The sequence below is a fragment of the Peromyscus eremicus genome, chromosome 4, assembly GCF_949786415.1.
Source record: "Peromyscus eremicus chromosome 4, PerEre_H2_v1, whole genome shotgun sequence".
NCBI lineage: Eukaryota > Metazoa > Chordata > Mammalia > Rodentia > Cricetidae > Peromyscus > Peromyscus eremicus.
The window spans coordinates 118,659,996-118,667,841 of NC_081419.1; positions in this window are offsets into that span (position 1 = coordinate 118,659,996).

Below are 7,846 nucleotides of genomic sequence, written 5' to 3' on the forward strand. Positions count from 1 at the left end.
TATTTGGTCTTTTAAAACAAGTGTAGAGCCTACACTAGTTTTGAACTTACAGTCCTATCTCCAACTCCTGAGTGCTGGGATTTCAGGCATGCAGCACTGGGCCCAGCTTCCCTCCTTCCCTCCCTCCCTCCCTCCCTCTCCTCCTTCTGTTTCTTTCTTCCTTTTTTTTCTTTTTGTATTTATTTGCTTATTGGATTTTTGAAAGGGGTGAAAATGGGACTTCCTAGAGCCCTGGTCTTGTCCTCTTTTTTTTGAGCCTATCGTGTGAGTGTGTCCTGAGATATACAGCAGACTTGTACTTTGTGGCTACTAACCTTCAATAAAAAGTCAAAAGACATAGAACTATACATGGGCGCACACTCCTGTAATACCAGCACTTAGGCAACTGAGACAGGAAGAATGCTGAAAGTTCAAGCCAGCCTAGGCTACAGTGAGTGTAGGCCAACCTGGGCTACAGATGGAGACTCTGAGGCAAGTATCAGTGCAGAGGTGAAGAACCAGGAAGGAGTCCCTTAGAACACAGAGGGCCACATGCTGAATCACGGCAGGACATGCCCATGAGTGACTGCTGAGGATTCTTATTTACTTTTCATTGGAGAAAAAAATTCTTGTAGACCTGTGACTTGGCTAATCACACAAAACATCTGTGACTGCCTAAAAATATGTTTTGTACCATTTTGTGGAGCACAATATTTATATAGTCTAGCAGTATAATTAAATTGATGTTTGGTTAACTCTTGAAAACAGCTGGAGGCTCCCAAAGGCCAGATGAGATTTATAGGCGGCCCAGGCAATGGGCTGGAAGGGGGCTCTCGTGAGTCATCCCCACAGGCTCGTGGTTGGGGCAGCTACACAGATGATGCCAAACAGCTGAGGAAAACACCAGGCTGGAGGGCTGCTTGGCTGCCTCCAGGGCAGATGGATGAATGATGGTTATTTCCATGTTCTTGCCTATAACCTTGTTTCCTAAAGAGAAAAGGCTAGAAGAATCTCACCTTCCAGTGCCTTTTTTGTTGTTTTTTTCTAAGGAGGCTGAAGGGATAGATGCTGATGATGCTAGATTTTTCTGAAGATGGCCACTGGCCTTCAGATGAGTTCTATGTACTGATAGTTTTAGTCAGTGGTGTTAGGGCTGGTGTGCTGGCCCTTGCTGCTCACCTGGAAAGTGGTTTTTAAGTTAGAGGGTCACATAGCTTCTCAGCTGAATGAGTTTCTCATTTGAGCTCTTGGTGGTTTGCAAAACATGATTGGAGTCTGCTGTGGGCACATTGAGCATGGGATCTCCAATGAAGCTTGGGAATCTGTGAAGACATTGAAGCTTTTGTAAGGTCACCAAACATGAGCCCAGAGAGGGTGGGATTCAGGGGTATCCTGTTGTTGGTTGTTTTGGCTTTTTTGGGGGGTCCACCACCCAGCTCCCAAATAAATCACACATGGAGGCTTATTCTTAATTATGAATGCCCGGCCATATCTTGGCTTAGTTTCTCGCCAGCTTTCCTTAACTTGTCCCATCTACCTTGTGCCTCTGGGCTTTTCCTGTTCTCTTACTTCTGTAAATCTTACTCTTACTCTCTTTCCATAGCTTGCTACTTAGCTGGGTGGCTGGCACCTGGAGTCCCCCTCCCTCTTTGGCTACTTCATCTCTCACTCTTCCATCTTTTTCTTTTTCTTTTTCTTCTTCTTCTTTCTTTCTTCTTTCTTTCTTCTTTCTTTTCTTCTTTCTTCCTTCTTCCTTCTTCCTTCTTCCTTCTTCCTTCTTCCTTCTTCTTCTTCTTCTTCTTCTTCTTCTTCTTCTTCTTCTTCTTCTTCTTCTTCTTCTTTTCTTTCTCTCTTCTTCTCCTCCCAGATTTCTCTTTCTATGTATTCTCTCTGCCTGCCAGCCCCGCCTATCTCTCTCTTGACTTGCTATTGGCTGTTCAGTTATTTATTAGCCCAGTCAGGTGTTTTAGACAGACAAAGTAACACAGGTTCACAGAGTTAAACGAATGCAACACAAACAAAAGTAACACACCTTAAAATAATATTTCCCAACCGTATCCTCTGGGAAGACTAAGAAGACTGGAGTTAGGAAGGAAGTCCAGGGATAGTCATGTTCCTTTTGGCCACCATTTTTCTTTGAGATCTTAGCTTTTGCTTGAAGAAAATGGACAAGTCATTGATGCCCCCTAGCCCCTCACCATTCAATCATTTGCTTATCCATGAACTCTGTGATAGTTATCAAGCACATACTACCTAATGTATCTGTCCTTTGCCATGTCTCAGGGTACATTAGTAGGCAAAAGGAACATTTTCCTCTCTCAGGGAACTTCCTCTGCAGCTCCTAGCTTCACATCATATGAGGGTTCAGAATGAATAGCTTGGGGGTCAGTCTACCTCATAGTCCAAGGGGGAAATCAGGTCAAATTTCCTGAGGGATAGGGTCCTAGAAAAGACAGGGGAATAACCCAAGGTGGGGCAAAGGTGATAAAATTCCAGGCAGAGGAAACAGAATGCATGTCTTATCTGATGGTTTGTAGAAATGGATAAGTTCTGGGAGCCCAAGAAAAGTTCAGTGAGGCTGGAGAATGGAGACGTGGTGCTTAAGCATCATTGTCAGTTTAGTAAGACTGAGATGCTTGGGAGATCAGTAAAGATCTGGGTGTGTCTGTGATGGCATTTCCAAGACAACAAGATCACAAGAGCCAATGAATAATCAATCCCTTTATTGATTCATAATATGATAACACCATTAGGAGGTGAGAGGTAGGAGGTGGGGGTTACTGAGGGCATGTCGTTGGGAGTTACAGCTTGTCATGGTTCTTTCCTATATTCCCTCTCTGCTTGCATCCTGTTTGCTGTAAGATCAAGACGCTCCTCTGTCACATTTCTCTCCATTGTCCTGATGTTCTACCCAAGCACATGGGGTCAAGCTACCATGGATTGAACCTATGAAGTCACGGGGCAAAATAAAACCTTTTCTTTCAAGATTATGTTGAGTATTTTGTCACAATAACAGGGAAGATGACTAATCCTGGATGTCAAAGACAGAAGAAACAGAAGGCTGGGGAGGTGCAAGAGCCATCCATGCACGGGCTTTCAGTGTAGGGAAATGACTAGCAGTTATCTTCTTATGGTCTGGGCTAGGAAGCCCCTTCAAAGCTCTGAACCTCACTCAGATTTTGTGTTCTGGAGGAGATCATTGGAATAAGGGGTGGATAGCTCCAATTTGAATCAAAGACCCTTAAAGCTGAAAGTTCCAGAATGGTTTAGGCTTCTTTTGTTCTATTTTGACATCTGTGATCCTAGATTTCCCCAAGCCCTGGAGATCAGTGTCATGATGGAGAGGAGTCTGTGACTTCACTGAAGGGACAGTGAAAAAGGAGGTAAGCTTGAGACTGTGCTCTCAGAAACCCACGGCTGCATTTGGGTGTCTGTCCAGGCAGCAGCCAATAAGCTCTGACATGGAGAGTCACAAATGATCACTTGATAAGAGATAGAGCACATGCATCATGCCAATCTAGTCTTCTCTTACCCTCTTTTTGTAAAACAACCAGTATGTAATTACAAAGGCTTCACTCTAATGAGTTTATTTAATCCGAATTATCTCCTGAAGGTCTCATCTCTAATCATCATGGTTATATTAGGCTTCAGCCCTCTTAATAACTCACCAAGTTATTAAGAAATGAACATGAATTTTGAAGGGGATAGCCCATATTCTGTGCTTGCCTTTGGGTCAAGGCACACCTCTCTTGGGGATTTAGTTAAGATGGATTAGTAAACACTCTCATTCTTCATGTTGAGGTGACCTCCAACCATAAAATTATCTCATTGCTACTTTGTAAGTGTAATTTTGCTACTGTTATGAATCATAATGTAAATATCTTATATGCAGGAATCTGATATGTGACCCCCCAAAGGGGTCATGACCCATGGGTTGACAATACTGCTCTAAGCTTTAAAGTTCTTCGATTCTAGGCCAATCTCTTGGAACCACTTTTCCTTGTCCTTCAGAGAGGAAGTTCAGGTGGTAGCTGGTGAGGGCAGGCTCCATATAAAATAAACTGCCGTAAATTATTATGGATCTAGAGACAATTCTCTTCCTTCCTTTTCCTTCCTTCCTTCCTTCCTTCCTTTCTTTCTTTCTTTCTTTCTTTCTTTCTTTCTTTCTTTCTTTCTTTCTTTCTTTCTTTCTTTCTTTCTTTCTCTTCCTTCCTTTTCCTTCCTTCCTTCCTTCCTTTCTTTCTTTCTTTCTTTCTTTCTTTCTTTCTTTCTCTCTCTCTCTTTTACATTCCGACCACAGTTTTCCCTCCCTCTTCTCCTCCCAGTCCCCCCCCCTTTTCCTGCCTTCTCCTATTCACTCCTCTGTTTCTATTCAGAAAGGAGCAGGCCTCCCATGGATATCGACAAAATATGGCATATCAAGTTGCAGTAAGTTGCACCTCGTCTTGTATTAAGGCTGGGCAAGGCAACCCAGTATGAGGGATAGGGTCCCAAAAGCCAGTAAAGAGTCCAAGACAGGCCCTGCTCCCACTGTTAGGAGTCCCATAAGAAGACCAAACTACACAACTGTCCCATATATGCAGAGGGCCTAGGTCAGTCCCACGCAGGCTCCCTGGTTGTTGGTTCAGTCTCTGTGAGCTCCTATGAGCCCAGGTTAATTGATTCTGTGGGTTTTTTCATGGTGTCCTTGACCCCTCTGGCTCCTACAATCCTTCCTTCCTCTCTTAGGCAAGATTTCCTGAGCTTGGCTTAATGTTTGACTGTAGGTCTCTGCTTCTGTTTCCACCAGCTGCTGGATGAAGCCTCTCTAATAACAACTGGGCTAGGCACCACTCTATCAGTACAGAAAAGTATCATTAGGCATCATTACATCGACATTTTATCCCCTCCAGTCATGTTTGGTTCTATTCCAAGTCTCTGGGCCTTTCAGCCTCTGGGTTCTGGTGCTCCACACAGTGTCGGGTAGGCTCACTGGTGACTTTGTCTCAGGGTGGACTAGTCATTGGTTGGCCACTCTCACAATCTCTGTGCCACCCCTATCCCTTACCAGCCTTTCCAGCACATCCCCTAGGCTGGATAGACTGTAGGGTGAAGGTTATGTGGCTGGGTTGGTGACCCAGTCCCTCCATTGGAGTCTTGCCTAGTCTCAGGAGATGACCAGTTCAGGCTACATATCTGCAATTGCTTGGAGTCTTAGCTGGGGTCATCCGTGTAGATTCCCCTGCACCAGGTTTCTACTTGACCCCGAAATGCCCCCCTTCGCCAGTCATGTCTTCCAGTACTCTCATCACCTCACCCCAACCTGACCTGATCCCTCATCTTCCTATTCCCACCCGCCCCCAGTCCACCTATGAAATCTCTTCTATTTCCCCTTCCCAGGGAGATCCAAGTGTCCCCTTTAGGCCTTCCTGGTTACCTAGCCTCTCTTGGTCTGAGGCAAGTTATTCTCTACTTTACATCTAATATCCACTTATGAGGGAGTACATACCATGTTTGCCCTTTTTGGTCTGGATTACCGCACTCAGGCTGATTTTTTTCTATTTTTTTTTTCTACAGGGTTTCTTTGTGTAGCTTTGCGCCTTTCCCGGAACTCGCTTTGTAGACCAGGCTGGCCTCAAACTCACAGAGATCCGCCTGCCTCTGCCACCCGAATGCTGGGATTAAAGGCGTGCACCACCACCGCCTGGCTTGTCTACAAATTTCTTGATGTCATTGTTTTAACAGCTAAGTAATCCTCCATTGTGTAAATGTACCACATTTTCTTTATCTATTCTTCAGTTGAGGGACATCTAGGTTGTTTCCAAGTTCTTGTGCAAGTCTCACGTAGCAACCACAGCTGCTGAGCTCATGAGAAAAACTTCCTGGCACATAGAGAAGGCGTTGCTCAGCTGCAATCCTCCAGGACCTCTGGCTCCTACAGGCTTTCCCTCCTCTCCTCTGCCATGTTCTCTGAACCTTTGCAGGAGGAGTGGAGACACAGGCATCTCATTCAGGTGTGGTGATATTTTATTTGTGCTGAAATGTGGTGATATTTTATTTGTGCTTTAATAAATAAAGCTTGCCTGGAGATCAGAGGAAAAAGGCTAGCCATTATAAGTAAACAAAGAAGTCAGGCAGTGGTAGCACATGCCCTTAATCCTATCACTTAGCAGGCAGGATCTCTATGTGTTCTAGGCCACAGTGGAAACAGAGCCAGGTGTGGTGGCACATGCCTTAATTCCAACACTAGTTAACCATGGAGGTCTGGAGGTCTGTACAGACAGACAGAAAATGACAGAGCTGTGTAGGAAGAGGAAGTGATGTAGCTGGACAGAGAGAGCAAATCAGATGGCAGAAGAGCAAGGCATCTGTGCGTGGGTAGACACTCGCATTTGGAAGTAACTCGCATTTGGAAGCTGCAGAGTTGGTGAGGTAAGGTTGGCTGGTGGCTCTCACTATTTCCCTGATCTCTCTAAGGTTTTCAGCCCTATATTTGGCTCTATGTTTTTTACTTAATAAGACCACTTAGAAATTCGTCTCTGTTTGGGATTGAGTACATCACTGTCAATTATTCTCTGCACTTTGATCATTTGTGTTTCTGTGTGATGACCTCTGCCTATTACAAAGAGAAGCTTCTCTGAGGATGAGAGAGAGCTTCATTAACGACAATTCTTAATGCTGCATTCTTAATGCGGTAGTGGGCAGGTGCTGTCAGGATGAGCGAGGTCCTATGACCTGCTTCCAGACAAGTTCCATAGGTTGGAGAACTTCTTTGTGGCCAGCTAAAGGTAGTGGAATATTAGAGTTTGCATGACCAGTCTTGAAGGAGTTAAAGAGGAAGTGGATGAAAACCAGGAAATACATATCACAATCTCACAACCACAGTTTGTTCGCTCTGTCTCAGGTGAGTACTTTCTACATTCGCTTCCCATTTATGTATCTCCTCAACTGGTGGCTTACCTTTATCCCAAATGCATACAACATGTGCTTGAGACATAAGGGGAAGAAGAAAAAAGTTGTGAGAGGAGAACTGTCTCCCTCACCTCACCTAGCTGCCAGGGCTTGAAATCCCATCCTCAGAGTCCTTTTTCACATCCTCTGTTAAAATGATTCTCACTCCCGTCTTCATTCGAGGCAGCTCCAGGATTTCCATCCACAATGCTGATACCCACCTTTCAGGTTTTGTTGCTGATATTTTAATATTCAGGTGTGTATAGGCGACAGAAACTGAAGAACATTTGATGATAATTGGAAGCTCAAGTTCAAAGCTGCTAGGATAGGAGAAAAGCATGTTTTAGAATCAGTGCAAGGCCATGCCTGCTAGGCATATGCTCCATTACTTAATGACATTCTTATTCCTAAATGTGAGGACTTTGACTGTGAACTCAATGGGTTTAGGATTATGACTCTCACTAACATGCATCTGTCCCAGGACAAGAGCCTTCAGAAGCTCATGTCTTGACACAGGAAGTAATCTGTGTTTAAACACTTGAATTTCCTCCATCTTTATGAAAGCTTTGTATGTAAATGGAATGCATTGATTCATTCCCCACTCCTCAGTAAAGCATGCAACGTGACTAGTTTTTTTTTTTCTTTTAACCTAGAGAAAAAAAAGAGAGAACTGTGTCAGCATTCAGACTCAAGATAGCTGTGGAAGTGTTCACTGTCTCTTGGTCATGAGCTCACTCAACTTCAAAGCAGGCCCTGCAAAGGGAAGACTCTAGGCCACCATTGTCTCTATTCCTCATCTTTGGCACACTTATTCTCTAGGATGTATGCCAAAGTTCTTGATTGGTGAGGACTGAGCCTGGAAGAAGAGTCACAAGCAAGGCTCAATTTCCTCCATCCACCTGGGGATAAGCTTTAGCTCTGGGAGACGAGACTCAAA